This window comes from Gekko japonicus, unplaced genomic scaffold (assembly GCF_001447785.1).
Source record: "Gekko japonicus isolate JY-2015 unplaced genomic scaffold, Gekko_japonicus_V1.1 scaffold36, whole genome shotgun sequence".
Taxonomy (NCBI): Eukaryota; Metazoa; Chordata; class Lepidosauria; order Squamata; family Gekkonidae; genus Gekko; species Gekko japonicus.
The window spans coordinates 1,533,806-1,553,742 of NW_015164182.1; positions in this window are offsets into that span (position 1 = coordinate 1,533,806).

Here is a 19,937-nt window from a genome sequence, read left to right on the forward strand (position 1 = left end):
CAGGGACGGGGGGGGGAATCGGCGGACTTGGTGGTTGGCAGCCGCTCAGGCCGCGCTGCCGGTGTCCGGGGATGGGGGGGGCCTTACCTGTTCCTGCTGCTGCTTCCTCCTCCTCCTGCTCTGCCTGGAGCTCTTCCCCCCCTTTCTAGTATCTAAATAAATAGGAATGCTTCTGAGCAACATGCAGACTGCCATTGGTCAGCTCAGAATCTAGAAGCAAAGAGCAGTTTTTAGGGGGTCAGAGATCATAGCTTCCAGGAAGGTTAAAAGGCCAGGAATCCCTTCAGTTTCAAATAACATTCACATAAAGCTGCCTTATAACAAAGCAGTCCATCGAGGTCAGTATTTTCTACTCAGACTGGCAGTGGCTTTCTGGGGTCTCAGGCAGAGAACTTTCACATCACCTACCACCCAGTCCTTTTCATTAGAGATACTGGAGATTGGACCTGGGACATTCTGCATGCAAAGCAGAGGCTGTACCACTGAGCCACAGCCCCTCCCTTAGCTGGATCCAAGCACCCACCCTCAGCCCTCTCATTTTGCAGGTTTTATGCTGGCCAAGGAAAGGAAATGTTGAATGATTGATTATCCTTTTTTTTAAGCTGTGCCCTTGAGTTGCATTACAAAGCGTACTACAAAAATGTGCAGAATTCCTCAATACAATTCAATACAATTGAATTCAATGTAATGCAGTTCAAAGCATTTGAAAAACAAATGTTTTGAGTTGTCAGGAAACAAATGAAAGCCATGGAATTTGGGATCGGCTGCTGGATTTGCAACTGGGCATTCGTGTACGTGAAGACAAGGAAGCCAGAAGTGTTGTTTATGAATTTCCAATGACCATATCTTGCCAGCTCAAATGCAAGCTCCATCTTCAAAGCACTCTCGCGCTTCAGTCAAAACTTGAACGAAAGCAATCTCTGTGATGAATCATTCCGAGCTTTTCTTTCAGTTCTTCTGCCTCACCACGGGCCGCATGGGGTCTGTAATATTTGCCAGGTCAATTGTTGTGGATGGAATCTCAAGAGTACATAAATCAATTGTCTCCCTTCTGAGCATCTTCTGTGGTCATCTGGCCTCCTCACTGTCCTTGGTGCTGAACCAGCATTGCCACTTTGGCATGGGTGAGCCAGCTCAACCAGCTATGAAAAAGGTCTGGATAATCTGCCTTCTGCAGGAAAGGCCTGGCCAATCATTCAAACTAGGACAGTTCTGGCTAAAAAAAACAGTAGGCTGAGCTGGAAGGCGGCCCCACCTCCCCAGAGGGCACCTTAATCAGACCAGCAGCTGTGCACATGGCTGGCATACATTGGCTCTTTCTTGCACAGGCAGTATCTGTTCCCTGCCCTTGGTGGCTCTGCCCATCTGTGTGTATTCATCATTCAAATGGGCTTCCCCCCCCCTTTTCTGAATGAAAAAGGACTAAGGGGCTCCCAAGGGTGAGTATGGGGAAGGAGTGTTTGCTTGTTTGGCTTTTTGTTGGAACCAGAGTAGAAAGAATGGGTCCTATTCAGGCTGATGGAACATCTAGTGTTCAATATTCATTTTCCCCCCAAAGAGCTTCAAATCATATCAATGAGCTACATTTCCAAAGAGCAGGTGTGGTGGCAAAAGGAAGAGACAGTTATCAAGAGGATGCTGGGAAGAGGAGGTTGTGGTTGTGCATAAGAGGGAGACAGAGAAAGTGATGCAGACACCCAGTAAGGTTTTATTAAAAGATTCCCAAGGGTCAGCTCAGATTGTCCTTAGCACCTGGGTCGCAATTATTTGTTTATTTTACTTCTTTCATTTAGGTATTTATTCTCTGCTTTTCTCCCCAGTGTCCAGTCCCCCACAGCTATAAGTCCAATACACGTTTATGCAAAGTAGTATTTTATTAAAGCCATGATAGAGCAGGAACAAGTTCACTGTCCAGAATACCTGAGCCAGGGTGGGCAAGGGATAATGTAAGACATTCAAACAGGACATTAACCAATAATCTTGGTTCCCGCCGAGCGGGCAGGCTCCTAGGTTCGCGCTCAAAAGCCTGAGAATCAACGTTTCCTAAATCATAAACAATTACAGCTTCACACGGTAGCAGTTCATTATACTTCAAGCGAAGCGGCTCCTCCACACACCTGTTAACCCTGCAGATAAGCGTTGCCTAGCATTTACAGACAGGAATAGAGGAAGACATGGCACAAGACAATACACGGGGAAGACAGGGCATGCGCAGATGCCTGGCAGGTCGGGGGGGGGGAAGGACTATTGGTACACAGTCTTCTATGGCAGCTAGCCGACACCCAGTAGGGACCCAAAAGTAGCTAACAACATTTTTCTCCTCTTCCCCCCTCCTCTATTTTATACTCACAACAGCCCTGTGAGGTAGATGAAGCTGAGAGAGAGAGAGAGAGAGAGAGAGAGAGAGAGAGAGAGAGAGAGAGAGAGAGAGGAGAGTAGAGAGAGAGAGAGAGAGAGAAGTGACTGGCCCCAGGTCACCCAGCAAATTTCCATTGTGGGGTGGGGTTTCAAGCTTGATTTGGCCAGATCTTAGTCTGACACGCTGACCACTACACCATGCAAGATGTAGGTGAGGGGAAAAAATCGGGGGTGTGGGTGTGGGTGGGAAAGTGTGTTCCACCCAGTGCTCATGTTAATTCTGGTGCAGAACTGATTCTGTATTCCAAGTGTTTTGCGTGTATTATGCTAGTGAGCCCAGCACCCATTCTAGCTTCTGGTTATGTTCCAGTTTCAGTTCACGTTGCAGGCTCTGTCCCATCAAGAGCTTGATGTCATCTGTTCCTTGCAAATTTAATACTCTGTGATTTCCCTTTTTGCAAACTTACCCTTTTTATCCATCATACTGTTCAAGTGCTGAACAACAACAGCATATGAATGAATGATTCATTACCTTGCAGCTTTGGATGTCCCTTCTCCTAGGCATCCACCAGTGCCCAAGTTTGAGTGCTTCTCTGAAAACCTTCAGATGCGCAGGGAAGGCTCTTTTACTTTAAATCCCCCCTATATTTTTTCTACTTTTTAGATTTTTGTGCACACCTGGGGACTGCCCCAAGTATGCAGGAAAATCTCCCTGCCCCCCAGCTGCCCCCGATGTGCGGATTTAGATATCCACATGCAGAGGGCGCCTTCGCTATTAGATATTTAGATTTATATGCCGCCCCCCAGCCCTGACCTAAATAGCCAAGGCTGGCTGGATCTCATCAAATCTTGGAAGCTAAGCAGGGTTTGCTTCACTGCTGGTTAGTATTTGGATGGGAGACCACCAAAGAATTCCAGGGCTGCTACGCAGAGGCAGGCAATGTAAACCAATTCTGAATGTCTCTTTGCCTTGGAAACCCTACTGGGTCAGTATACGTTGGCCGCAGCTTGATAGAAGAAGACAAAGAGTTGGTTCTTATAGCCTGCTTTTCTCTACCCTAAAGAGTCTCCAAATGGCTTACAATTGTCTGCCCTTCCTCTCCCCACAACAGACACCCTGTGAGCTAGGTGGGGCTGAGAGGGTTTTGAGAGAGCTGTGACTGACCCAAGGTCACCCACCTGGCTTCATGTGGAGGAGTGGGGAAGCAAGCCTGGTTCTCGAGATTAGAGTCCACTGCGGTTAGCCACCACACTAGCCAAAAAGCCACTCCCCAATACCTTTGTTTTCTCTCCAACGAGACAGATTAAGGTGAGCGTGTGTCACTGGCCCAAGGTCACCCAGCAACCTTCCATGATTACATTACATTACACCTTTAACTTATATACCGGGAAGTTTACATAGACATTTAAATCACCTAATTAGGGCCACAGTGCAAGGGGAGGGGTGAAAGCCTACCAGGCACCTAAGCAGCAGTGATCTTCCTATGTTGTTCTTTTTCCATGGTGGGTTCTTTCTATTTTCCAGGCGACGGTGTCTCGGTGAAGGTCTTCCTTTTTCACAGTGACTCCTTCTGGAGTGGTCGTCACGGCATGCAGCTGATAGAGTGGGGATTTGTATCTGGGTATCCTAGCCCAGCACTCTAGCTACTACATCATGTTGGCTGTCTTTACCTAGCGAGTTGGGGGTTGGGAATCAGCCACAGAAGATATGAGCCAAGGATCAGACAGAGCCCCATCTTTAGCATCCAGTGTCTTACAATTCACTCACATTTGAATGGATTTGTTTGCAACATTTACTTTTGATTTATGCTTTGATGCATTCAGTATTTCAATATTATGGTGCTGGATTCATCTTTGTTAAAATGGTTTTTATGCTCATTCCCCCTGTCCAAACTGAAACATCATTTCCCTAAAAACAAAAATTGAGTAAGAGGATATGAACACCCTATTTTTCATGTTCTACACATTCCCTGGAATTTGTATCCAAATTACTTGTTTGCAATTATCGCTGAAGTGCCTTGTTTACCAAAACCAGTGTGGATTTTTTAAAAACTTGGGTTGAAAATGCAGCTCAGCATTTTGTATGCAGAAACACCCTGGGGTTCCTTGTTAAATACATCCCAAAGAAGATGGAGTACTTGTGAGACAAGCTGAAATGACACACTACCAAGTGCCATGTTTCTCTTTCGGAGTGATAAAAGATGTTTGTTTGTTGCACCTAAATTAAGTGCCAATTTGCCCATGTAATTGCCTTTTAATTGTAATGGGGCTGCACTGGTTGTAATTCAATTAGTAGCACACCTTATTGGAGCAAGAGTGGGGGAGCCTGGAAGAGGCATCAGCTTCCACCATCTGTACCCAAGCAGGGACACATGCTCCTGCCATTGGAGCCTGGCATCACATAACCCAGGAGAGACTGGGATGTTGCTCAGGGCAGCAGAAACCCCGCGGGCCAGCAGCTGAAGTTGGCTGGAGTTCTGAGACTGATTTTGCAGATAGGAGATAGCCTCTGTTGCAGATAGAGGGAAAAGAGACCTTTTTGTGAGGGAAGACTGGCTGATGGGTAGAAAGCCCAGAGTTAATTGGTAGTAGCCAGCATGGGTTTATCAAGAATAAGTCATGCCAGACCAACCTTATCTCCTTTTTCATCAGAGTTACTAAAATGGTTGACTCTGGCAATGCTGTGGATATAGTGTATCTAGATTTCAGTAAAGCATTTGACAAAGTTTCTCATGATATCCTTGAGGATAAGCTGGTTAAGTGTGGGCTGGATGGTGCAACCGTTGGATGGATCCATGGTTTGTTGAAAAATCATACTCAACGAGTGCTCGTAAATGGCTCTGCGTCTACATGGAGGGAAGTCTCGAGTGGAGTGCCACAGGGCTCGGTCCTGGGCCGAGTGTTGTTCAATATTTTTATAAATGACATAGAGGGGATGCTTATCAAATTTGCAGATGACACGAAGCTAGGTGGGATTTCTAATTCTGAAGAAGACAGAGTCAGGATTCAAACTGATCTAGATAGGCTGGAACAGTGGGCTGAGACAAATAAAATGAATTTCAATAGAGAGAAGTGCAAAGTACTACACTTAGGTACAAGAAATCAAAGGCACAGATATAGAATGGGAGGGACTTGGCTTGACAGCAGCACATGTGAAAGGGATCTAGGTGTTCTGGTTGATTACAAGCTAAGCATGAGCCTGCAGTGCGATGTGGCTGTGAAGAAAGCTAATGCAATCTTAGGATGCATTAACAGAAGCATTGTGTCCAGATCATGAGAGGTGGTAGTTTCGCTCTATTCTGCTATGGTCAGGCCTCACTTGGAGGACTGTGTCCAGTTTTGGGCACCACATTTTAGGAATGACGTTGACAAGCTTGAGCATGTACAGAAGAGGGCAACCAGGATGGTGAGAGGATTAGAATCCAAGTCTTATGAGGAAAGGCTGAAAGAGTTGGATATGTTTAGCCTGGGAAAGAGAAGGCTTAGAGGGGACATGATTGCAGTCTTCAAGTATTTGAAGGGCTGTCATGTAGAAGATGGAGCAGATCTATTCTCTCTTGCTCCGGATTGCAAGACTAGATGTAATGGGTGAAAATTACAAGGGAGGTGATACCGGCTAAATATCAGGAGAAACTTCCTAACTGTAAGAATGGTTGAGCAGTGAAATAGACTGCCTCGGGAGGTGGTGGATGCTCCTTCGCTGGATGTTTTCAAATGGAGGCTGGACGACCATCTTTCGGGTAGGGTTATCTTTTGGCTATGCTCCTTCAGAGTGCATGGGGTTGGACTAGATGACCTGCAAGGCCCTTCCAACTGTAACATTCTATGATTCCATTATTCTAAGATATCTGCATACTCTCAAAGTCTCAATAAACTTTACTTCTTTGAATGATTCTATGGAAGCCCCCCCCCCCGGCCAATTGCCTGGTCAACCTCTCCACACTTAGTGTTGCCAACTCTAGGTTGGAAAATTCCTGGATTAGGGGGGTGGAGCCTGGAGTCGGGTTTGGGAAGTGAACTTAGTGGAGTATAATGCCATAGAGTCTACCTTCCAAAGCAGCCGTTTTCTCCAGGAGAACTAATCTCCATAGTACTACACACTGGAAATGACACGATACAGAGATCAGTTGTAATTCTGTGAGATTTCCAGGACCCACCTGGAGATTCCCACACTAGAGAGAGGGAACTCTGGTACCATGCAGAATCCTGGCCCCCTTGTGTTAGGTTGGCTGCTGGGGGGATTTTTGAAAATATGTTCTTCTCCTTCTACTGCTATGTGTATTTTATCCATCTAGCATGCTGATTCCCAAGGACTGTGCTTTCCCAGAAAATATATCCATACAGCACATGTAAAGTACTCCTGAACTGCATCCATAAACCACTGGATATTGCCTGGTGGCCATTATTCACAGATGGATTGTCTTGCCTCACAGGATAACCCAACGGTCTGGATGCCCTTCCTCTGGACAAACATATAAACACATCTTTTGAAAAACTGGATCACTGTTTCCATTTTACAGATGAGAAACCAAGGACATGATTTGTCAAAGACCGCATAACAAGGCTGTAGCAGAAACAGGACTTACGTACACATGTGCCATCAAGTTGCAGCCAACTTATGGAAACCCCAGCAAGAGGCTTTCAAGGGGAGAGAGAAGCAGAGATGGCTTGCCAGTGCCTTCCTCTGCAGAGTCTTCCTTGGTGGTCTTCCATCCAAGTACTGACTCTCCTTAGCTTCCAAGATCTGACGAGATTGGGCTATGCCATGCTGCCTTCCCCCCCAAGATAGGACTTAAACTATCCTGAACCTCTTCCTTCTTTATCCCCTGGTCTGCTCTCACCATTGTGGCTGAAGCAATGTCAGGAGATTTCTGTTCAGCACTTGTCACTCCAGTCATTCCAGTGTTCACATCTGTGTCATGTCCATGACTGTCCCCCACCTTTTCTCATATTTGAGAGGGATGCTGAGCAACGCCATCTGGAAATTGCACCTGGGCCATCAGCATGTGTGTAGGGGCTGTGACCAGATGAGCTGTTGTAACAGTTTGATTTTCATCTTCAGTAATTCTGACACACCAAACAGTGTCGGGTGTGAGTAAATAACATGGGGGATGCCATTAAATTGATGTTTCCCTTTTTATTGCCTCTGTAAAGGAGATGAGATAAATGTTTTTCCCCTGCCCTAGGGATCTGGGAAAGTCAGATTAAATGGACTTGTATGAGGTCAGTGCCCAGGGCTATCTGTTAGGAGAGGGGGTAACTCGGTGGGCTTTGCCACCAATTTTGCAAGGTTAAAACGCAAAAAAAAAAAATTGCATCTCTTTGTAGCTATGAAGTAGAGGGGAGGAATATAGGAAGAAGATCAAAGAGCAGCAAGGACTATTATTTCTGATTTCAGAAAAAATAACATTTGAAAAATTCAACTGAACCCGATCTTGTACTTGGAATCTTGCCCAAAGTCATTCATTACCCCTGTTGTAAAATGTAAATCCTGCTCTTGTAGAGATGAGTGAGATGCCCCAGAGAAATTGCCAGAATCTTTATCTTTTGTCTTCCTCTGAATTTCTTACAGACAATTTTTTCAGAGCAGCACCCTCAAAGAGTTCACACTTGAGATGAAATTTGGAAATAACCTGTTGTGAATGGCTGTTGGCAGGTGAGCACAGAAAAATCCAGTCTGTGCTTGGGTGGAAACTGGATCCAACTGATGATCCAGGCCAGAGGCAGGTGCTATACTGGGCCAGGGGAGATCCTACTGGCCACTTGTGTCACCTGGTCCCTGCTGAATTTGTAGCTGCAGTACTGCCCTCTGTGCAGTGGTGGCACAGTGGTGGCACTGAAGCACAGCAAGGAACAGGGTAGCACCTCCCTTGGTTGGTAAGAGAAACAGTAAGACACCTTGGCCATGTCACTGGAGTCCCAAGTTTGTGTGATCCATGGTGCCTTACAAAAGCTTAAAGGTCAGGTCATACATTCACCCAGCTGCGGTCTTTGCACATCTGGTGGAGGAGCAGAATGCTTGCCTTACCACGTGTATTTTAGAACCCCTGGACCTATTTCTGGGATCTTCAAACTTTTTGAGCCTGAGGGTGCCTTTGGAATTCTTACATGGACTAGTTGGCACAAACACAAAATGGCTGTTGTGCAAGGCAGAGCCAGCCACAAAATGGCCGCCATGGGAGGCAGAGCCAGCGGGAGAATGCCAGGGAGTGAAGTTGTGCAGAGCTTTGATAGTAACTCTTAAACGTTTCAGGCAGAAACTCTGTTTAACAAATCAATCAGATCTCCAGTGGCCAATCAGAAGCCAGCTGAACAAAAGCCCCACCTGGCCCCACTTCTACAAAGCACTTGGTGGGCAAGAGGAAAAGTGTCAGCAGGCACCATGCTGGGGACCCCTGGCCTGTTTCATAAATCTTTTCCAAAGAGTGAGGTTGGGTGAATGTGGGCTGAATGCATTTGTGAACTGGCATTTAGAGACATGCAAAACTCCCACCAACAGAGACATTTTAATTTTTTTATTTTCCGTTTCCCTTGGAATGCCTCCCTGTGCCTCCAAGCAGATTTTTTTAACTCACTCCCTCTGGATTTCATCTTAGGTAAAATTTAGTAGGAACTCTACTCATCCCAGATCTCCAGATGCAACAAAATCAAGTTCCATTTCTCCCAGCCAAAATACAAGCACATAAGGGAGCTGTTAAGCCACCCATAAATTATACTGGGGTGACCCAGTAAATACCGAATCAAGCAGCAAATTCTGTATGATGCCGTGACAGATTTCCCTTCCATATTTAGGGTACATTTTCCTGCCCTGTTTTATTCTCATATTAATCCGATATCTCTCTCCAGCCGATGTGGCCATAAAAATAAAAAATGAGGTGTTTGCTGTAAAAGTTTATTGACGGGAATTGTGGGGATGGGGTGGGTGGGGGGTGGATGGATGCTGACTTCACACATGCTTATGTTTCTGGGTAGATTTTCTGTTTTGATAGGGAAGGGAGCCATCCATTCCTAGCGACTGCATGTTCATTTATAAATGTTCCTTTTGACATTTCCAATCATGCAAACACAGAAGCAATCTCTGGAGATGGCCAAGAGTTTTGAATATTACAAGATTTCAGAGGGAAGGTGCCATTTATAACAAGAGGGGAAAATACAAATTGTGTTTCCCCTCAAGAGGAGTGTAGCAGGGCCTCTATGCCCCACAGAGGCAGCAGGCTAGCTGAGAGCTAGCTTTCAGCACAGGGCCATAAGAGGCAAGTGTGTAAGAGTTATGGACAGCCGAATTGATAGGCATAAAGATCCCACCTTCCCAAGCAGACCTGGACCGGGGATTCATCATAGGGTTCACCCAAAACAGCATGCAGAAAATGCACACAGTATAAAAGATAAAAAGGGGAAGGTATTGTGCTTCGGCTCTTTCTGGTTTTAAAATGCCATCTTCACGACTGATCAGAGCGTGGCAACTTAGATGAGATAGCGCAGAGGCAAATTTCAAACCGCTCTGTGATAGATTTGATGCTACTCTGCTCACTTTGGAAATGGGACCGCAAAACGGAATCCCCAAGGAACATGCTGATCTTTACAGGCTGGAATGCCCAGGAAGCTTGGCTTGAAAACTGTTTGTTGTGGGCTTGGGTGGTGTAAATGGAGGAGGGGGATGTGTTGCTGGTGGAAAGGGCTATCAAGATGCAGCAGACTTATAGTTACCCCCTAGGGTTTTCAAGGTAACAGCCTGAGCCATCCAGATCAGGGTGTGTGCATGTGTTTTCCAAGGCCAGATAATGAAACTGAAGCTCAAATACTTTGGCCACCAAATGAGAAGGGAGCACTCACTGGAGAAGACCCTGATGCTGGGAAAGATTGAAGGTCAAAGAAGACGGGGACGGCAAAGGATGAGATGGTTAGACAGTGTCATGGATGCAACGAACATGAAATTGAGCAAACTTCAGAGGACGGTGGAAAACAGGAGGGCCTGGCGAGATCTTGTCCATGGGGTCGCGAAGAGTCGGACTCGATTGTGCGACTGTACAACAACAAAAGCACATCTCAAATTCTGCCTTGGTCCACTTGACCCATATTGGCCCAGTCCATCAGTGCTGTATTACTGCAGAAAAAGCCAAATGCCATTTTCAGGCAGGAATATTGTGGGCCAAGCCAGAGTTAGGAGCAGTACAGATAGGATGGAACAATATGTCTATGCTGGGTCAACACGGTGGGGGAATAAAATGATCACTGGGCCACCTAGATGACCATTATGGGCAACTTACCATGAGGTGTTTGTCTAACCCCTTGATGATCCACATGTCTATTCATGCCAAGGATTGACTACTTCCCCATGTTTCAGATCGGGGACAGATGTGTGACCATCCGTGAATTGGGCTGGATTCTTCTGGCACCCAAACTGGTGCCTGAAGAACTGGATGTTCCTTCCCCTTACAAAATCTGGCCTTACAGGCTTACATCATGGAAATATTTTGAAAGAGAAGGCATGACTCCAAATAAGGCCTACAAACACAATCAGTAAGAGGGAGGGTGTGTTGGAATTGCAAGTTGCTTACACTTCAGTCATTACAGAGTTAAATGTTGTTTGTTAGGAAACAGGATGTTACGTTACATAATGTATTCAACGGTGGGAAAGTTTGTGGGAGTCGTTTACCCTAATGAAATGACCTGTAATCTTTGTATTGGTCAACTAACAACTTGTTTGTGGAAATGCTTTGATCTAGCATTAATGTATTCACAAAGTTTATGGCCCTTTGTGTGAACTAAAGAGGAAGTTCTCTTCTAGAAGCTAAGACAGTTAGAAAGATGTAGCTGTTAGCATATATTACTGAGAGTAACTGCAAGTATGTAACCTTTTTATTTTATTTCTTTTACCCAAAGTACCATACCCATGTTTTATGTTGTTTTATAGTAAAGATATTTTTCTTTTACTAAGTTGTGGCTCTTGTATTTGCAATACAACTATCGACCCTGAATCAAAGAATCCCAACAGGGCGGCTGTTCCAAAAATGATCACAAAGCCAGGTAAGGTTTCCAACCTCCAGGTCAGGCCTGAAGATTTTCCTTTTACAATTGATCTCCAAACTACAGAGATTAGTTCCCCTGGAGAAAATGGATGCTTTGGAGGGTGGACCCTAAGGCATTATACTATACCGTGGTCTCTTCTTTCCCCAAACTCCACCCTTTCCAGCTCCAACCCCGAAGTCGCTAGGTGTTTCCCAACAGAGAGCTGGCTATCCTAACCAGGACAGGTAGAGTTGCCAGCTTCCATGTGGTGGCTATAAATCTCCTACTGTTACAAGTGATCTCCAGATGATAGGGATTAGGGACCTGGAGAAAATGGCCATTTTGGAAGCCGGTGTCTATGGTATTATACTCCATCAAAGTCCCACACCTTCCCAAACCCCACCCTCCTCAGGCTCCACCCCCAAAATTTCCAGGTGTTTCCCAGTCCAGAGCTGGCAACCCCAAGGGCAGGAGACTTTGGCGGAGCTGTACTTCTGGGTCCTTAGTCCACTCCCCCATGCACTCAGCATGTTGGAAAGAAGGAAACTTTTCATAACTTTTTCACTATGCAGCCTTTCAGCCTCTGTCTTTGGAGTCAGAAGAGGCAGGAGGAGGGAATGACTGGCAAGATTTACCTCTTAATTTTTAAAGTGACATCCAAAAGAAACCCAGGAGAACTGCAAACACAGCCTTTGCAGTTCTCCAGTAATTCCAAGACCTCAGAGAACAAAAGGCCGGTGCTGCATATGAAATTCAAATCTTAAAAGAGAATTAAGGAGCCGAGAGGTCCCGGGCTGCCTGCTGGTGCTGATTTAGCTGCCTTAATTGTGCCGAGCGTTAAAGCAGCACATCTGAGAGAGAAGAAAGGACAGGGGAAGAGAAAAGAGGCGCAAACAACAAAAGGCGATACATAAAGAAATAATGAAGCCAATAATCAGGCAGAGGAAGGGGGCAATGCGATCATAAACATTCATGCTTGCACAGACCCTTTGAGAGATGGAGGGATAAATTCGTCCCATTGCTGGTATACAGGGTTGCAGGAAAAGGCCGGCTGGCTCCGACACAAGGAAATCTCAAAGACATGCATGTTTTCACAAAATTTTGAAAATACATATGAAGCACCTGACCATTTTTAAACCATCACATTTATACTGAAGAACTGGCAGAGTGTGTCACAGATAGAATGCTGGATTATGAAGAAAGGCAGGGTACAAATGTTTTAATAAATAAATAAGGCTTGGACAGATCTGGATTCAAATCCTTAGTCAGCTACATAATTAATTAATGATTAATTAATGATTTTGTTTGATGATGCTGGGCTACTTGCTGTCTCTCAGCCTAAGCTTCCTCATATTTTATTCTGAGGGTATAAGGAGGGGTTGGCCCTGGTTAGTACTTGGCTAGGAGACCATAGATGCCACTCAGAGGCAGGCAGTGGCAAAGAACCTCAGTTCATCTCTTGTCTTGAAAACACCTGAGGGCTTGCCAGAATTCACTAGCTGCTTGATGGCATTTTCCACCAACACATAAGGGGGAGGGGAGGATTATGTGAAATAAATAAATGAATAAAATCTCATGTTTCCCTCCAAATACTTCTTTGGGGCTTATGGACAGTTCCTGAATGGTCTCTCATCCAAGCTAAGCACTGGCCCAGACCAGCTGAACTGTACTATGTGCCTTTGGACCAATCTTTTTGTGGCATTCTTGAACTTTGAGGGATTAAGGATTTTACTGGGTAGACTTGGACAAAGGAGCTCTGTTTCCAAATGCCAGCAAAGCCACTGGGTGGCCTTGTAGACCTCACATACAGGACCATGTGATGGGAAGTATCTTACCATCCACCCTGACCTAGGTGGTCTAGGCTAGCCTGATCTCGTCAGATCTTGGAAGCTTAAGCATGGTCAGCCCTGGTTAGTACTTGGATGGGAGGCCACCAAGGAAGTCCAGGGTCTCTACACAGAGGCAGGCAATGGCAAACCACCTTTGCTCTTCTCTTGCCTTGAAAACCCTACAGAGTCACCATATGTTGTCTGCACTTGGTGGCACTTGGTGGCACTTTCCACTACTGTCCTATCATCTGTATGCAGAAGGCTCATGGAGTTTTTTCATGTTCCTCTCCATCACTGCAGCTCCCTTCAAGTTCCAGAAGTCATGGAGTCATGGGATTGGTACAGAGCAACAGCCATGACGATTGGTGGGTTGAAGTAAGGAGGGGGGGAACCACGGGATGAAAATGCATGTCATGTTCTCATTCTCCTCACTCCAGCCTTCCCAAGCAGAGATGCTGCTTTTAGTCAAACTTACCATGTTAGAAGGTGTGGGTCAAACATGAAACAATCACCCTGTTTGGTTCATGCCAACAGCCATCAGTACTTGCTGAACAGATTTGTATTAACCTGCACATGGTCAAGCTGTGCATGCTGCTGATTCAAACCGATTGGCATCAGTTAGGAACTACTTAGGTGGACATGGTACTGAAGTCCTACTGAAAGGTAGGATTTTATTAATACAGCAAACAAGAAGATGATGAAGAAGAGATCGGATTTATAACCTGACCTTCACTTGGAGTCTCAGCGCGGCTTACAAACTCCTTTCCCTTCCTCTCCCCGCAACAGACGCCCTGTGAGGTAGGTGGGGCTGAGAGAGCTCTTTCAAGAACTGCTCTTTCAAGGACAGCTCTTGTCAGAACTATGGCTTGCCCAAGGTCATCCAGCAGCTTCAAGTGGAGGAGTGGGGAATCAAACCTGGTTCTCCCAGATTAGAATCCGTGCACTTACCCACTACACCAAACCAGGTGTAAGCCAACGTGGCAGGTGTTTTGAGCTTCCCTACTCCCATGTGGCTCTTCCTTCATATGGATTCCATGCACCTGGGAATGATCTTTCAAGGGGTCAGAAGGAGTGGCAGAAATGTAGAGGTACATGGGAAATCAGCACCTTCTGCACACAGAGCTGCCATTGTTGCAAGGCATACAGAATGGAGAAGTGAGTAGGCCAGAAATATAAACATTCTGGAGGAATAGCCATACATGGCCAGAAACATCATGGGGGAGAGCCCCAATGCCCCCTTCCTGGTTCCTGGCTCCAATAGCTGTTTTATTCCTTCTGTCCCAGAATTTATAGTCTTTCATATCCTGAGTAGTTTAAAAACAAACCCTTTGGATGCTATGAAACTGCGAGCATCCTAGTTCATCCACCAGTCGAGGGCTTCCACAGCCCTTCTGTTCGTCAGCTGGAATTAATGGAAGTGTGGCTTCTATCAGCTCCCAGGGGAAGAGGAAGCATGACATTATGGAGCACCACAGACTCTCTTTTTCTCTCCTGATTCTATCTCATCCCCTTTTGTCAGCAATACTCCGGGGTGTGTGTGTGTGATTTTAAAAGGCATTTAGTGACAATTCCTATTTGGTTCTTCTATGTTTTTTCTGAGCTGTAACCTGTTTAACTTTACTGGGGGGGGGGATGAAGGGGGGGGAGGCTGTTTTGATTCCCTAACAGTGCTGCCAAAGTGGTACAGCCCCTCTCTGGCAGGTGAGATGTACCACATCCGAGACAAAACCTGCTGTGCTCTCATGCCTGGCACATTGTGGCAAGAGACAGATGTGCAGATTAGAGGGCATGGTGCCTGCCAATTGCTGTGGATGGCCAACAGCGGGCTTCATTTGAGTGCGAGAACTGCTCTGGAGCTCAGATCCTCCCAGTTCGGAGATGTCTTTTTCAGGCTGACAGTGCAGAGATGCCTCTGTTGCAGCTGGAGGCATCATAATCATATCGTTATGCTAATATCTGACAGATTTCAAAGGTTCTGTTGGATTCCCAGTAACCCTGCGAGGCAGGCCGGTATTATTATGCAGAGAGGGACAGGCTGCTAACTAGCAGCTTGCCTGCAGCCACCTGAATCATTATTACATTATTATGCATTCTCATCCCACCTTCTGAGGCATTCAGGTTTCTTATCCATGTGACAACTCCATAAGGTAGGTCAGGCTAAGACTGTGAAGGACTGGTCTAAATTCGCCCTATGAGCTTCATGGCAGAAGGGGAATTAAACCTCTGTCTCCCTGGTCCTTATCCCAAACTCTAATCATTATACCCCCCCCCATCTCTTTCTCTCCCACAGCAACTACCTTGCAGAGGTATACTGCTCTGAGCCTGAAGGCTCTATTTACCTGCCATGGTTGATGAACTAGTCCTTCTCCATTTGGTCTAATCCACTTTGATCTTAGTCAGTGGTCATCAGTACATCTTGCAACAACAAACTGTTAGATGTATGAAGATATATTTTCTTGGCTCTGAACTAGGAACTGGGTTCTATGGATCAATTGTAGGGCAGCCAACTCAGGAGTGGGAAATACCTGGATTAGGGTTGCCAGGTCTCTTCTTACCTGTGACAGGGGGCTCCTGGCTCCTCACTGGGATTTTTCTGCTGCATGCGTGAAGCGTGTGTGGCATGATGACATCACCCCTAGCGACACCATCACTCTAGGGATGTCGCATGGCGATGCTCTAGCGTTTGGGACAAAACCTCTATGGTAACCATAGAGTTCCCCCTTGAATGCTAGAGTGTCACCACAAGACATCCCCAGCTTGAAGTAATTGCATCAGTGATGTCCCCACAGGATGCTGCTGTTCGGGGGTGGGACTTCCACTGCCAGCCAGCTGGCCAGTGGCAGATTGGCCCCCCCAAAATTGGGGGATCCCCTGGCCCCACCAGGGGGATGGCAACCCTAACATGGTTTGGGGGGTGGAGCCTGGGGAGGGCAGAGTTTGGGGAGGGGAGGGACCTCAGCAGGATATAATATCATACAGTCCACCAGCCACCTCTCTGGGGGAGCTGATCTATGCCATTTGGAGATCAGTTGTAACGCAAGGAGATCTCCAGGCCCCTCTCAAATGTTAGCACACCTTCTTGACATGGGTGATTCTCAAATTCCAGCATTATGAGGAAGCAAAATGTCTATCCTTCCCCTTTCTCCCCACCAGCCATAATCGTCCCTGTGATCTGTTCATCATCTGCTGCTGCATGAGCACTGGGTAAGTTCAAAGTTAGGCCATAGTGTCCTGTTAAGGCCCTGGTGGGAACAGTATACTTAATTCATTTCTTGTTAACATGGTTCTCTGGTGCTTCAAATAACCTGTGTGAGCCAACACCTCAGTGCTCCGGGAACTACCTTTCTTGAATGTAACACCGCTGTACAAAAGGACTGTGGTAAGCATCCTGCAGCTTAGAAGCAGCAGCTGAATCCTTGTTACCATGGAGATGGGAAGCCTTATCTTGGTAGGCCAAGGGTGCCATTTCCAGCATTTTCTGATCTCTGCCCTCCTCCAAATGGATGTGGTTTTCCTAAGGAGAGAAAGTAGATTGGGATGAGGGCTTGCCAACACTAGGAAATTCTGGGAGATTTGGGGGTGGTACCTAGGGTCGCCAGGTCTGGGTTGGAAAATACCTGGAGACTTTGGGGTGGATCCAAAAGAGGGCAGGGTTTGGGGAGGGGTGGGGACTCAGCAGGGTACAGTGCCATAGAGTCCACCCTTCAAAGCAGCCATTTTCTCCAGGGGAGCTGATCTCTGTCAGCTGGATATCAGCTGTAAAAGTGGGAGATCTCCAGGCCTCACCTGGAGGCTGGCAACCCTAGTGGTACCTGTGGAATTTAGGGAGGGATTTCATCTAGAATCCATGCTATAACATAGAGTTTGCCCTCTGAAGCTGCCATTTTCTCGAGGGGAATTCATCTCTCTTGCCTGTGGATCAGTTGTAATTCCTGGAGAACTTCAGGCCTGCCTGGAAGTTGGCAACCTTAAATTTGGGCCAATGACCTAGGGTTGAGAAGCGGGGACATGATTGGGGGGGGGGGCTGGCCCATGGCCCTTTTAGTCATTCCTAGAGCTACCACCATTACTTACAGGTTTACCCTGGAAGTGACATCATCATGATTGCAATGCTGGTGATGGTTTTTTGGTTTTTTTAAATAAATGTGGCAGGCAACAGAGCCTGGAGCAGGGGATTTCCTGCCCTGACTGGGGTTTTGGTAGCCCTACTAGGACTCCTGCTGGGAAGGGTAAGGATTAGCTCGCCAGGTCTGGGTTGGAAAATACCTGGAGACTTTGGGGGTGGAAAAAGGAGAGGACAGGGTTTGGGGAGGAGAGGGGCCTCAGCATGGTACAATGCCATAAAGTCCGCCCTTCAAAGCAGCCATTTTCTCCAGGGGAGCTGATCTCTGTCAGCTGGAAATCAGTTGTAAAAGCGGGAGACCTCCAGGCCCTACCTGGAGACTGGCAACCCTAGTATGGGTGGAGGGACAGAATTCTGCTCTCAGGGTCTGGCTGGCAGATTATGCAAGCAGGTGGCAGTGTCTTGCGATCTCCAGTCTGTGCCTCTTGTCTACTACCAATGATATCAGATCAGTTAGGCGAGCGGATGCAACAGGGCAGAACGGAAATTTGGGCAGACCCCAGGGCCAGCCCCAGACCCTTTGACACCCCCAAGCAAGGAGGAATATCTTCTGGACTCCCCTCCATTCTTTCATTTTAGGAATGACTTATTTTTATTGCATTTTCAGCCCTTTTCACAACTTTGATGCACAATTTGCAGGCATGATTTATCCACCCTGTCTTATTAAACAGTACACTGACATGCTAGGATCTGTAAATCTACATTTATTCATGCCATAGCTAAACAAATAAAAACAGACTCTTTTTCCTCCAAATGTTCAGAAGCTTTCTTTCCATCTTAAGAATGAACAGAAAAGGAGTAATAGCAAGAAACTGAACCATGTACCAATGCTAGTCTGCGGGTTACAGCAGGTGCTGATAGATTTACAAGTGGAAATGAACTGTCTTTCGACTCTTGAATGGATAGTTGTGGCGACATGGCTACTGCCCCCAAGCTTAGGAGGCTGAAGTTGGATCCCAATTCCCTATTTGTTCCTTATTCATGACTTAAACTGAAAAGTTTGAGGAGAGTTTGAAAGCTCTGAACCCCAAAATAAGATTTGGAGTGCCATAAATAATATACCCCCACATTCAGGGGACTCTCCCCTTCAAAAGGATGTATGCTGCTTCCTGGTCCAAAGCTCACTTCCTGTGCCAGCTGCTCCAAAGTGTGGTGCCCTTAGGATAACAGCACAGACAGACACTGGGGCCACAATGCACCCCAAAACAATCTTTGGACCACCCCAAAGGACATATCCCTATACTCTGAAAACTGTACCCTGCAAGAAGACATACAGTGGAGCTCAGTCCAAATACTGGTTCTGGCGCCACAAGCTTCTATTTGGAGTGCCTCCAAGAGGCCTGTATTTCAAAGAAGATTTGAATAAAGAACTGGAACGACTCCATGCCCTCTGAATCCCAAAATGGGGTTTCGGCCACCACACATCATACACCCCCACATTCAGGGGACTATCCCCTTTGAGAGGATATATGATGTTTCCTGGTCCAAAGCATTATTCTTGTGCCAGCTGCTCCGAAGTGGGGGGGGGGGCAGGACAATCACACAGGCAAACACTGGGGCTACAATGCACCCCAAAACAATCTGTGGACCACCCCAAATGACACATCCCCACACTTCGGAGACTCTCCCCTGAAAGAAGACACTGGTTCTGGAGCCATGAGCATTTATTTGGAGTCCCTCCAAGAGGCCTGTATTTCAAAGGAGATTTGAATTGGGAACTGGAATGACTCCATGCCCTCAGCACTCTAAAATAAAGTTTGAACCACCACACATCATACACCCCCATGTTCAGGGGACCCTCCCCTCTGAGAGGATATATGTTGTGCTCTGGTCCAAAGTGAGGTTCTTGTGCCAGCTGCTCAAAAGTTAGGTGCCCCAGGCCAATCACGCAAGCAGACACTGCCCAAAACGATCTTTGGACACTGGCATTATTTATTTATCCCACCCTCACCGTGGATGGACTCAGGGTGGGTTACAAAGTCACAAAATCTCAAGAGCAGTAGTTAAAATAATTAAAACAGTAAGTAGTAGAAACAACAATCAAGGTTCATGTTGCTATGCTCAGTTTAGGCTGATCACAGAATCAGTGATTTCAGCAGGGGAGGCCAAAGATGGGTTTTGGATGTCCGCCATCTCAGCCAAAAGCCTGGCAGAACAGCTCCAGGGCCCTGATCTCGAGTGGGATCTTGTTCCTCCAGGCTGGGGCCAGGGCAGAAAAGGCCCTGGCCCTGATTGAAGCTAGTCAGACATACTTGGGGCCATAGGCGTAATCTTCAGGGGGGCGTCGGGTCTTCAGACCCTCCCGAAAATTTCAGGAAGGTGCTCAGCCTCCCCCGGACTCACCCGGAAGACCGCGAGCAGGAAGGCGGGGGGGGGGCGCCGGGTCGTCGTCGGTGTCCAGCCTCTCGCGCGCCCCGCCTCCCTTCACTGGTCATTTGTTAGGAAAGAACATTTGCTTCTTCCCGGCTCGCAAACGTCCCCTCCCCTTTTCTCCTCACACCCGAACACTGTAGGGAGGTGCACGTCCTGTCTCAAGCATCTCGCGTTGCCCCCTCCCCTCCCCGGAGAAGGCAAAGGAAGAGGGAAATCTGAACTAGCAATGGGATCTGTCCCAACTC